The sequence below is a fragment of the Pseudophryne corroboree genome, chromosome 11, assembly GCF_028390025.1.
Source record: "Pseudophryne corroboree isolate aPseCor3 chromosome 11, aPseCor3.hap2, whole genome shotgun sequence".
Classification (NCBI taxonomy): domain Eukaryota; kingdom Metazoa; phylum Chordata; class Amphibia; order Anura; family Myobatrachidae; genus Pseudophryne; species Pseudophryne corroboree.
The window spans coordinates 169,584,353-169,597,663 of NC_086454.1; the positions used below are offsets into that span (position 1 = coordinate 169,584,353).

Sequence of the window (13,311 nt, forward strand, 5' to 3'; positions counted from 1 at the left end):
GTACCAACACCACACAGATGGCCTCTGTGTGGGTGCTTGTTCTGCCGTGCGTACACATACTCGCAAGCTATGTATAATCGCTCACGCAGTCTTGCATGTTAGCACGTGGTATGGGTAAATACGGTAACATACGCATTCGCACGGAAAAGCCCCAAGAGCCATATTCAATAATTTACCCATATAATGCATAAATCACACACTGTCGGTACATCCTTCAAATAGCAAGTTACTGTTCACACATAAATTATTCTTCTAGAAACTCAAGCACAAACAAGTGCCTTGAATGTACCAGACTGACTTATTTATGCAAAGTTTTGTAATCCTATGAAGAAGGCAAATACCTTTGGTAACCCCCATTGTTCTAGAGTTGTCCAGTATCTGTCGAAGACAGTAAATACTGGACTGTCATTGTTTTACTAGAAGCTAGGACAAACAAGAAGACAATATCCAGAAACCTTGTTTAACTTGAAAGAACTCGATTAGCAACAGCTGACAAACTACATACCAAACATTTAGATATCCGAGGTATAACATTTATAGTCTAAACTCTTGGAAATATATATATATATTTCCTAACAAATTGTAATAGCAGGAATATATGTATTTGTATGTATATATGTATGTATATATATATGTGTGTATATATATATATATATATATATATATGTATATCTTGAGGATGGAAATGGATAATCATATCATGTGTGGGATCATATTGTTCAGGGTCACATAAGCAGTAATCTAGTGGGTATGAGAATATTGTCACATATTGCAACAATAAGTTATTAGTAATACCAGATTTATGTATGATTAATGTGATGGGTTTAACTGGTCATGGGGTTGGAACTCAGATGCAAACAACAGAAATCACATCTCAAGACTTAGCCATTGCCCACCGCTTCAGCTGACCAATGATCCCCAGTGCACAGGATATGTCCCACCCCCGAACTAATGGAAGAAGAGCATACAGTGTCTATTGTATCATGAACTGGACAGATGTATAAAAAGCCAAGCTGCCTGGCCGGCCACACATTCTCTGAAAGTCATCTATCTTGATTGACCGAGGACCGGGACCAGGTGGCGCTGGCGAAACAAATGTATGTATCATTGATTGTAGCCTCTTTCTCTTATTGTATTTGTATTATTGTTGTAACCCAATTTTAGTAAATAACTGTTGGTGAGTTGGATCCCAACATTTTTAAATACAATTGGTGTCGTGTTCCTTTCCTGCTAGGGGTTATAATGTGTATTCCACCTCACGTGTAGCTACTCTGTGCTTACAGCGTGACGGCGTGCTTACGCAACGTGTACGCATCTGTTAGGGGTTACACACACAAGCTTAGCGGTCGCAGCGGCCTGCACAATATAAGTTAAAGGTATTGCTTTTTCTGTCCTGTAAGTTAATTAGCTTTAACAATTGGGGGCTCAGTCCGGTTTTTCACACACTCCTAGACTTGCAGACCATAGCAGACTTTGATCTATCAGCAAAGGGTGGAGACACATCTTTAAGTAAACGTTTCCCTGGTTGCTTGGGTGTTTTAAAACCCTCTTTTGTGCTGATTAGATCATGTCTGCTTTGTCTAGTCTACAGAGGTGCTGATGGAGCCCGGAGGAAACTGGAAAAAAGCTATTTAAAATCTGTGTGTAACATTTTTGGCGCCAAATGTGTACACAAAGCATACTAATACTTTGCATACTTTCCCACATATTGTTGCCATAGGTTACAACAGTCATTTTAGATCTGTGTGAAATTGGATACATTTGTTTGCTACAATATATATATATATATATATATATCTTAGAAATAGTGTATTAGGGTGTAATTATAAAACACAAAATGCAGTTCTGGCCTAGTCATTAAGGTTTATACAGAACAAGTGTGGGTTGTGTTAGTGAGCGATAGTAGTTGTTATTGCTCACATTTAGAGAGATTGTGTGGTTTATTGAGTTGCGGACGCACGTTTGTACACATGGTATGGACAAAGTGTAGAAGCGTACACGTGGCGCAGGGTCGCACATGTAGCGTAAAGGCTTGCACGGTCGCGTGTTTACACAAGGTTGTGTAGGATTGCGGGCGCAAAGTAAAACCACACGATAGTTGTTCAATAAAAGGCGGGATTGTATACATTTAATACAAATAGCACATAACTATCCAATTTCAAAAGCAGATTAGTGTAAGATTTTGTTTAAACTGTACTACCTCTGGGATAAGACTACTAGTCACAGGGAGTGATATTTTCTGTACAGAAAAGAAACACAGTGTATTTGTGTGAGCTGAAAGTAGGAGTGAGTAGATTGAACCACGGAAGTTGGGATCCCGTGGTGACACCAAGTAAGCGGATGCTTGGCAAGGTAGAGCGGTTGACCTACGTTAACAGATAGAGAAATACGCAAATCATGAGGAGATTTGCATAGGAGCGTGATATAGAATTGTGCATTGTGAAGTTTAAAATTTTGAATTGAAGTAAAGGTTTTGTGTTACGCTCCGGCTGAGGAGCGCAGCTTGTGGATTCGACTCCATTGATCACACTCCAATAGTGACCACCGCGCACCAGGACACTGGATTGATGGCTGGGATAGTCCCAGTAGAGATACAACACACACAGAATTTCTTTTTTTTAAGGGGAGTAAACCAAGTAGAGTCATTCCCCGTAGTGCCTAATCCAGTTGTCAAATTTTATAAAATCTTCTTTACCTCTACAAACTTATCTGTTACCAACATCTATTTGATTTTTTCTTCACAGTTTCCTCTCCATATTCTACGTTCACCTACAGGAGGGTGCAATACATGAACCCAATTACAGTTCAAACACCACATGCCTAATTGGTCCTTCAGAGTTCTGCCCATACCCAGTATATCTCACCAGCACAATGACACCAGTATTACTTCAGTGTGCCTGGTCATGCACAAAGGGTGGAGAATGAGAATACTGGTGAAGGGAAACTGTGTACAGACACTGATATGCATGATGGTGTGACAGCCTGATGGTGAACGCAAACCTGACATTTTCTTTTTTATTCCCCTCTTTTCTACAGATGATTTTACTCCACACAACAAATACACAACATTCAAAACATTCAAAATTTGTGTTCCCTACAGGAAAAGGCAGTCTGGAAGGCGAAGGGATATGATCAGGAGTCCTCAGGACTTTGGACAGATGGACACGGTAAGCCAGTGGCCCCCAGAGCATGTCTCCCAAGCCTAGCTGAGGCGGCATATAGTCTGACTCATCTGGGCAAGGAAGGTATGTGCAAGCTGGTAAGAGCCTACTGGAGTGCACCAGGGTTCTCTTCTCGTGTAGGTAAGAAAGCAATGACATGTCTTACTTGCTTGAGGAAGAATATTGGTAAGGCAATACCAACAGAGCCATCCCATATCCCTCCTACAGACGGACCTTTTCAGGTAATACAAATCGACTTCATACAGTTACCACCCTGTAGGAATTTAAAATATGTATTAGTATGTACTGATGTCTTTTCAAACTGGGTAGAAGCATTCCCCGCTGCCACAAATACTGCTGTGTTCACTGCAAAGAAAATCATGCAGGATTTTGTGTGTAGCTATGGTATCCCTAGAATGATTGAAAGTGATAGGGGTACCCATTTTACAGGTGAAGTCTTTCAGGTCATGTGCAAACTGATGGGTATTAATAGCAAGCTGCACACTCTGTATCGGCCACAGGCGAGTGCGAAGGTGGAGAGAATGAACAGCACCTATTATGAATAAACTGAGCAAAGTGATGGCTGAGACTGGATTGTTGTGGCCAGAAGCATTGCCACTAGTGTTGTACAGCATCAGAACCACTCCCAGGTCACCACTTAACTTATCACCCTTTGAAGTTCTTTTTGGTCGACAACCTCATGTAATGATAGGCCCCCAGGATGATTTGAAGTGCAATAACGAAATAACTGTGCAATATTTGGTTAGGATGAGCCATCAGCTGAGAAATCAACAAAGAAATCAAAAGCTGGTGATTCCTGACCTACCGAACAGTAATTGTCATGACATTGACCCTGGGAATTATGTGATGATTCGAAATTTTTTACCCTCAGGTTGCCTCATAGACAGGTGGGAAGGACTGTATCAAGTTTTGTTGACCAGCACGACAGCACTAAAGGTCGCCGAAAGAGAGACTTGGGTCCACTCGTCCCACTGCAAGAAGGTTGCTGACCCAGAGAAAACTCGTGACAAAGAGCAAGGGGAAGAGAACCTCGTATCACTAGAGAATCTGTTCCGGGAGAGCTGAGAGGCAGGACTGTTGAGACAGCACCTGAGCGCGGAGAACAACAAGATCAAGGACGGTTGTCATACCATTTTCTTTTTTCACCCCTCCCCCACCCCCCACCCCCACTGCATTTTTCTTTCTTTTACCCTTCTTATTTTTCTTCTTTTTCCTTAACAATAAGGATCTACCTCAAGAGACTACGTTTCGGGTTTTTCTGGTAATTCTGTTTTTGATCAGGACAATCTGTTTTGGTGAGGGTCCCAGAGACGTCGAGCAAGGATCTGGAATGAGTTCTGATGGTGAGTACGGATTTGTAGGATCTCAGGAGCAGCACATCACTCTAGTAAAGGCTGGTATCAGTAAGCGCTCTGGTAGTCATGGAGCTCGGAGCCACTGTGAAGGGCTATTGTATGACGAATATTGTATATGTAGAAATTGTGAGAACATAGTCGAAGATGGGGGCATCCAAAGATGTCAGTCCAACATTAATGCCGACATACGTTGAATGATTACCACTCATTAGTGGGTAAAGTCTTAAACCAAACAGAATGTTGGGTGTGCTCACAGGTACCTCAAGGACAGAGTAAGTCAGGATTAGTACCATATCCTTTAACAATAGATGAGGTACTCGAATTATGGGGTGGGAGACCGGTGGACAAGAAATTCAATATATCTTGGCCCCCTAGCTTGAAGCTCCACCAGTACAACATAGATAGGACCCTGTTGTGTTTTAATGTTTCCAATTTCCAAAAACCAGGAAATTGTGAAGTGACTTGGAATAACCAGACAATGACCTTTTCACACAGAGCAGATAGGATTCCTATCGACTCTGAACTTGTACGTAAGATAGCCAACAGTGGTAAGTGTTTTCGGTACCGGTATACACGTGGGAGCAAGACCATGTGTGATTGAAAGGTATCACAGGGGTATTGTGCCCATATCATCCAGCCTGGTACTTGTACTGAGCAAATGAGAAAACTAGTGATTGGTTTCTCTACATGGAAGATTTACAATATGGTGTTGTTACATTTTTTCCACTATGTTCTCCCAGATGATGCCTATTTCATATGTGGGAGGGAAACGTACAAGTGGCTTACTCCGAGCTCTGAAGGGTTGTGCTATATTGGGAGAGTACTACCAGAGGTCATGACCATAGCGCACAATAAAATTAAAGACATTCACCGCAACGCTCAGACTCCTTATACTCATCCCCATTATGAACACATCATCAAGAGACACCTCATAGATAGGACAGAGCACGCAGCCTCTGATTTAATACATGAATCCACCGGGATTCAGTTCCTTCTTGCATTAGATATCACCCGTACTGCCAGAGGAACTATAAATTATAGGTACATCCATGCGCTGGCGAACTTTATAGATAATATCACTGAGATGTATGATGACACCTTCAGGTATACGGGCAAGGAGTTACAAGCCTACAAGACGGAGCTAATCTAGCATAGGATGGTCCTTAATTATGTTACGGCTGTGACAGGTGGGTACTGTGTTACCCTGGCAACTCAATATGGCGTGAAGTGCTGTACGTATATTACGAATAGCACTGACGACCCCACGGAGATCATCGATCAAAAGATGGATGAGATTATGCAGTTGAAGTGGGAGTTCAGGAGGAAACACAACCTTACCTTGACGACTGTGGGTAATGAACTGACCGGCTGGGTCTCATGGTTGAACCCACGCAAGTGGTTCTCAGGGTTAGGAGAGTGGACACAGAATGTTATTGTGAATGTGGGAAAGTTTCTCCTTTGTTTCCTGGGAGTCATCATAATTATTGGTCTGATATTCAGGGGTGTATGAATTTTGACGCGGCGCAAACACAGCACACATTTAATGAGTCTAAGGAGCGAGGGCGTTGTTACAACAGAAGACTTGATTTAAGACCCATCTGTTGAAACAGTGTTATGATAACATGTTTTGATAATATGTTATGATAAGAATTGCAAATTAATTTCATGGCCTGTTTCTTTCACTATTTTTCTCTGTCTCCCCCTCTACCCAGAAACATCCAACCGGAAAAGACGCCAACCCTACCCAAATTTATGTGAATGTATTTTTATATATGTGTCTTACCTTCATCACTGCAACCCTCAGTTAATGACACACATAGTCCACAGGTGTTATCCACATATAGTATCACTCACATATGATCCCCCTCCATGTATCATAAGATAAATGTTCTCCCCATTTGTTGGTACTAGAAGCCGAAAAGGTGAGGGTCAAAAGCCCTTGCCCGAAAGGAGCTCGGTAGTGTTTGTTTGCCCATGTACAGACCCTTAATACGGGATAAGAAGGATTTAATGTATACTTCGCAATACCTCAAAGCTTACTTAGAACATATACGGCACAATGATGCATGCCCCTCAGACATTGATTCATACATACATGCTTTTTCCTATACCACTAGGCTACACGTTTCCTACCTACAACTCTCTCCCGGTCATCCAAACTTTGTATATAATGTATAGATAATATTTTCAGTTTATTAGTTATGTGTGGCAGTTATTATTGACTGCAAAAGGGTGGACTGTCAAAGTCAGAAATATTATAGGCACACTCATCATGTACAAACACCACACAGATGGCCTCCGTGCGGGTGCTTGATCTGCCGTGCGTACACATACTCGCAAGCTACGTATAATCGCTCACGTGGTCTTGCATGTTAACACGTGGTATGGGTAAATATGGTAACATACGCATGTGCACGGAAAAGCCACAAGAGCCATATTCAATATTTTACCCATATAATGCATAAATCACACATTGTCTGTACATCCTTCAAATAGAAGGAAAAAGAGAAAAGGGCCCTAATTTGCACACCTTAATTAGGTAGTGAGGTGCTACTCTGCTTGAGACTTAGTAAAGTGTACAGAGGAAAAAGGTAGCAGGTGCACTATCTCACACTAGCTCAACCTGTAGTAACCAGAGGCACTTAGCATATTCCTGGCCAGGGCTATGAGCTTACCCACCGCATCAATGTAGCCTCTCATTGGGTAAGTCCCTAACACTAACTATAGGGGTTCAGGTCCGGGGGGCAGGACACCCCAGAGCCACCCAGCCAGACAACCCCAGGGCATTGCAGGAGTGATAAAAATATAGGGTTAAAGAGGTAGGAGCAGCTGTTGCTGCATGTGTGAATAATGTGAGGAGTAAAGGAAAATTATGTGAATGTGTTACATATATATAAAACAAACTATAAGTGCCATGGAGTGATGAAATAGTGTTAAATTGCGATGCCCCAGGGACACCCAGCCATGGTAGGCACAGGGAGACCCGCACCCCAGAGAATTCCCCCCATTATGGACTGCCATATTAAACAAAATGTAGGAGTCTTACCTCAGTGTGCTCATTCCAAATGTAAAGGCTAGAGTGTTGGACTATTTAAAATCAGAGGGGTGGGTGGGACAGGGTGCTAAATTAGGGTGAAGGTGTGTCCTACCTTCAAAAATGTATGAATACATCAGTTACAGAGGGAAAAGGGCCCTTATTTTCACACCTTAATTAGGTAGTGAGGTGCTACTCAGCTTGGCCAGGAATATGCTAAGTGCCTCTGGTTACTACAGGTTGAGCTAGTGTGAGATAGTGCACCTGCTACCTTTTCCCTCTGTACACTTTACTAAGTCTCAAGCAGAGTAGCACCTCACTACCTTCTGCAAACAACAGAAATCACATCTCAAGACTTAGCCATCGCCCACCGCTTGAGCTGACCAATGATCCCCAGTGCACAGGATATGTCCCACCCCCGAACCAATGGAAGAAGATCATACAGTGTCTATTGTATCAAGAACTGGACAAATGTATAAAAAGCCAAGCTGCCTGGCCGGCCACACATTCTCTGAAAGTCATCTATCTTGATTGACCGAGGACCGGGTGGCGCTGGCGAAACAAACATATGTATCATTGATTGTAGCCTCTTTCTCTTATTGTATTTGTATTATTGTTGTAACCCCCTTTCAGTAAATAACTGTTGGTGGGTTGGATCCCAACATTTTTAAATATAATTGGTGTTGTGTTCCTTTCCTGCTAGGGGTTATAATGTGTATTCCGCCTCACGTGTAGCTACTCCGTGCTTACAGCGTGACGGAGTGCTTACGCAACGTGTATGCATCTGTTAGGGGTTACACACACACGCTTAGCAGTCGCAGCTGCCTGCACAATATAAGTTAAAGGTATTGCTTTTTCTGTCCTGTAAGTTAATCAGCTTTAACAGTGTGATGTTACATGTTCCTAATGATTTTGTCCTACGTCCTCTGCCGTAAAGTGTTTCTTAAAATAAACCTGATGTGGTTTACAATTTTTGTATTTCCAACTTCCTCATATACTGTACTCTATAAATTAGTACTACTGTATGAGGGGAATTCAATTAAGAGTAGTATATGTAAAACAACTTGGTTAGGCTTCTTGTTTCACTGGTGTCTATGGCTGCCTGGGGAGCACTGTTACTCAAGAGAAGGGGTTGTACTGTATGCACTATACAAGCTTCCCGCGGGGCAGAATCTTTGGGATTTTCAGGGCCTGGTAGAAGTGTCCACCATTTTATCTCCCTGTTACTGGGCATGTATGGCTTGTGATGGCTTCATTCAGGCAGGGTCACACTGTTACTGTACTAGAACTTTGTATACAGTATACTGTAGCATACAGTATTGTATATACAGTACAGTAGCTCACCATTGGTACTGTACATTACCAGTTGATCCTATTCAGTTTCCCAGTGATACAGTACATGCCACCCACTATATTATACTGTACATGTCACACTTACTGTATGCTATTGCTACAATGTACAGTACAGTATGCTCAATCTACTGTGAGATAGTGTCCTAGTTCCTTGCATTGTACTGCTGCCATGTACCTTGACGCACCTTTCTGCATTCTATGTAAAGCACACATGGGGTAGATGTACAGTATGAAACAGTGAGAAGACGGAGAGGTGTGCATACTGTATCAATCAACTGCTACCTGAACTTTGATTGGTTGGCTGGTTCGAATAAAAATCTGGTAATGGATGACTGTCATTTGCTTTCATCCATTACCAGAATTTCATTCCAAACAGCCAGATCTGGCAGATAATCTGCCAGATAAGTGTATGGTGTACAGTATGCCTAGCTTATACAGTAAATGACCTGAGATTCTGTCAGACAGTAGAAAAAGATACTATACAATGGAGTACAAAATAACAAAAAAATGTATTAATGAAAAATAACAAAATTAAATTAAACATATCTTAATAAAAAATTAAAGAAGAAGTGGTCCACTAAAAGGTGGACCACCACCCGCAGGAGCAGGATGGCACACTGCAACTGTTCTGTGGGAAAAAAGGACAATATTACAACACAAATACAGAATACTTTACAGTGTAGTAGTGGCAATACAGTACTGTACACTACATTAGAAAATCTTGATATTTACAATGTATAGTACTCTATTGTCTCTACAGTAAATAGAACACTACTGTATGCTGTCGAGGTAATTTAAACATTGCTATAGTTTACCTCTTGTATACGTGTGCAGCTGGCTGGCGGTTTCCGGGCCAGCCCACCTTTCATGGCCCTGTCTGGGACCTCCATTAATCATTGGCACTGTAGTGGAGAAAAAAAAACATTAGTCATATTCCAATACAATACAATTACTACTGTATATTGTAGGTACAGTATTATACTGTATTGCTGGCATTCAAAATATAAAGCACTGTACAAGAGTTTAGCTTCAACAGGTCATAAACAAATTATCAAAGGAACAAAACACCACAGTACAAGTATAGATCATGGTAAATACTGTAGACATTTATGCATTAGCAGTCATGACATTTCATGATAGCTTCAGTGTGGCAAAAAAAGAGGGTTACAGTACTGTAGGTGGTGTTGTAGGAGTACTATAAATAATAGTGGACTGTACTCAGTGCCGGCCCTAACCAATATGATTCCATAGACAAATTTTTGGCTGGTGCCCCCTTGCACAGACGCTATTTCCGCCTCTGACCCTGTACCCATTTCTCAGCACCATCACCCCTCAACCATAGCAGTCCTCATTTTGGTGCTCCTACAACCTACTGTATATTTTAAATAAGAACAGTGTGCACATTCGGTGTGCATCCAAAAACAGTGCATGTTCTTGCTGGGAAGGGGCATGACTACACAATAATTCCCCAAGTTGAAATTATGCCACACAGTACTGCAACTTTATTCACATTATATCATGCAATAGTGTCTCTTATTCTCGTTACATCATAGGATAGTACCACATTACTCCTAACAGTATTGCCCCTTATTCACATTGCATCACATCATATTGCTCTTTGTTCACATTAGACCACACAGTAGTGCCTTGCTATATGTTACACAACAAAGTACTGTAGTACCCCTTATACACATAATGCTGCACATTAGTAATGCATTTTGTATGCAGATAGAGACGCAGTCACACACAGAATATACTGTAGGCATGCTGCATATCATGTTAATCAGCAGAAGCTGCTTGTGACCCTAGGCATTTGTGGAGTATGCCTATGCCTAGGGCAGGCTCAGACTGTACGGTAAGTAACAGATGGAAAAGCACAACAGGTAGGAGGGCCCTGCTCAAAAGATCTTATAGTACTGTACAGTACAGTACAGTACATTGGGGGTAATTCAGACCTGATTGTACTGCTGCAGTCACATATTCACCCTTGCAAGTGCGCAAATGCATGTGTATGCAGAGCTGTGAAAATCCAGTATGTGCAGTCTGTGCGCAGCCCAGGACTTTCTCCTACTGTGCGATGAGATCAGGCTGAGTGGGTCCGAGCTGACGTCAAACACCCTCCCTAATAACTCATGTCCAAATGTGTTTTTCCAGACACTCCCAGTAAATGGTCAGTTTTCACCCCAAACGGCCTCTTCCTGTCAATCACCTTGCGAACGCCCGTGCAATCGTAATTTTTTAACCAGACTGTCGCCAATGCCAATTGTTGTTTGGAGGCGTGTGTGAGCATTGCAGTACGCACAGCAGCCATCAGGTCTGAGTCACCCCCACTGTGCATTTGGATTACATACTCAATTTCACCGGATGGGATACTGGCTGTTTACAGTATATACTGTACAAACAGCTGCATCCCTCCTGCCAGAACACCAGCAGAGGGATGAGTGCTCGAAGTCTACTTGCAGCCTTGTTGCTCTCGCCACGCAGCAGACTTGTGACTCGCATAACTCCACACAGCATCTATTCTTACTCTATGGGTGTCGTGGACACCCACAAGTGGGAACATATGTAGCGTAGGGATTACGCTTATCGGCATTGTCACTGTTAACCTGACAGCCGGCATTTAACTGCAATGAGCAGAAAGACAGAAAGGAATAGACTGTCAGTATGGAAGATAGGGGAACTGTAGGATGAAAGATGGGTGTGATGAAGAAGTGGGCATTGAGAGCCTGTTTTACAAACATGTTTAATATACTGTATAGTACTGTAGAGTACTTTAGACTTGAAGAATTCCAGAGATACAGTAGTGTACAGTACTGTAGAGAGCAGCTTTTGCAAAATATTGGGGGTGGCAGTTTAAGGAAGAAATCAGTAGTCAGGAAACACAGCATGCATTTGTGGAGTGAAGAGGGTGAAAAAGGAGAGAATGTACAGCATGTACTGTAAGGTTATGTCAGAGGGTGTGAAGATGATTAGCTCAGTGTTATACATGTTACAGTAAGTTAGAGTACAGTACAGTGCATTATGTATTTCTCTCTTATTACCAAGTGTCTCCTCCACTGGTTGGCAACGGACTGTAAAAAGATAAAATACAGTTAGTCATATCAGTTTGACTTAAAATAATTTTGGAGAAAAAAAATACTGTAATTACAGTACCAACTATTGCTACTGTACAGTATATTTACCAAAAATGTATTCTGGCTCGTCGTCTGTGGGTAAGAGAGAAGAATATTATAAGATACAGTATACAGTAAAAAGTATAGTAATAGTACACTAGTGTCCAGGCCCGGTGACAGGTGGGTAAAAAAAGGATGCTTGTGACAGGCATGGTGATTCCTAGGGGCCCCAGACCATCCAAAAAATTGTGAGTGGCCCGTATGCCGGTGATTATGACTAAGGTAGCAACTTTTTTTTCATTTTGAATTATGTATACTGTACATACAGTATTTACTAAGTACAGTACCGTAGGGCAGCTTACAGGGAAAGTACTGTACTGTATGTGCTACCCATTTACACTCCATGCAATGATGGCATATTGTACAGTACACTGAAAATATTTAGCGGTTACTGTACTGGTAATTTTTGGGATGACAGTATAAGCATACTGTAAACATCCAACTGCGGCCCCCAAACAGATGCCGCCCCTAGGTACAGTACGTGCCTCTCGTGCCTAATGGGAAATTCATCACTGACAGTAGCTAGAGAGAGAGATGACAAGTGACAAGGAGAGAGAGCGAGAGACACAGGTAAATTTAGTAAGATGGGAGTTTTTCTTAGAACCGGTGATGTTGTCCATACAGTAGCAACCAATCAAATATTACCTACTGTACTGCATTATCGTCTGTAAGTGTAGCTAGATAAATGTTAATGTGAAATGTGATTGGTTGCTACTGTATGGGCAACATCACCAGTTCAAAAAAAAAAACCCCATCTAAAGTCCCCCATCCACTATTCCAATTTGTGCAATTTTCATCCGATTTCTATGCTTTTGACAGAAAAATCTGATGAAAAGTGCTACTCTGATGGCATCAGATCAATGTCAGTAATAATTCTTACCACTAAATCCTACCTCATCATCATCCTCTTCTTCCGCGGCCTGTTCCAGTGTAGGGCCTGTGGAAAAAAACATTAATGAGAAAAAAAGGTTCATTCCAGGAAATACAGTACTGTACTATTTTCAACACAATACTGCACATACAGAAACATAGAATTTGACGACAAATACTGTAAGAATCACTTTGCCCATCTAATATGCCTCTTTTTTTACCATGTTTTTACATCAAACCTTATTTGATCCTAATTTCTCTGTAAGGATATCTTTATGTCTCTTCCATGCATGTTTAAATACTGTAGCTCTACTGATGGGAAGCTATTCCACTTGTCCACTACC

General features: G+C 41.7%; 1 long non-coding RNA gene across 1 annotated transcript; it reads right to left on the reverse strand.

Annotated features, from left to right (window-relative positions):
* Positions 1-11,965: 11,965 nt before the first annotated feature.
* On the reverse strand, positions 11,966-13,034 carry LOC134968564 (uncharacterized). Its single transcript, XR_010189328.1, has 3 exons — positions 12,991-13,034; positions 12,107-12,130; positions 11,966-11,995 (listed from the first exon to the last, which is right to left on the reverse strand). It is a non-coding gene; the product is annotated as an uncharacterized LOC134968564 (long non-coding RNA).
* Positions 13,035-13,311: the final 277 nt, after the last annotated feature.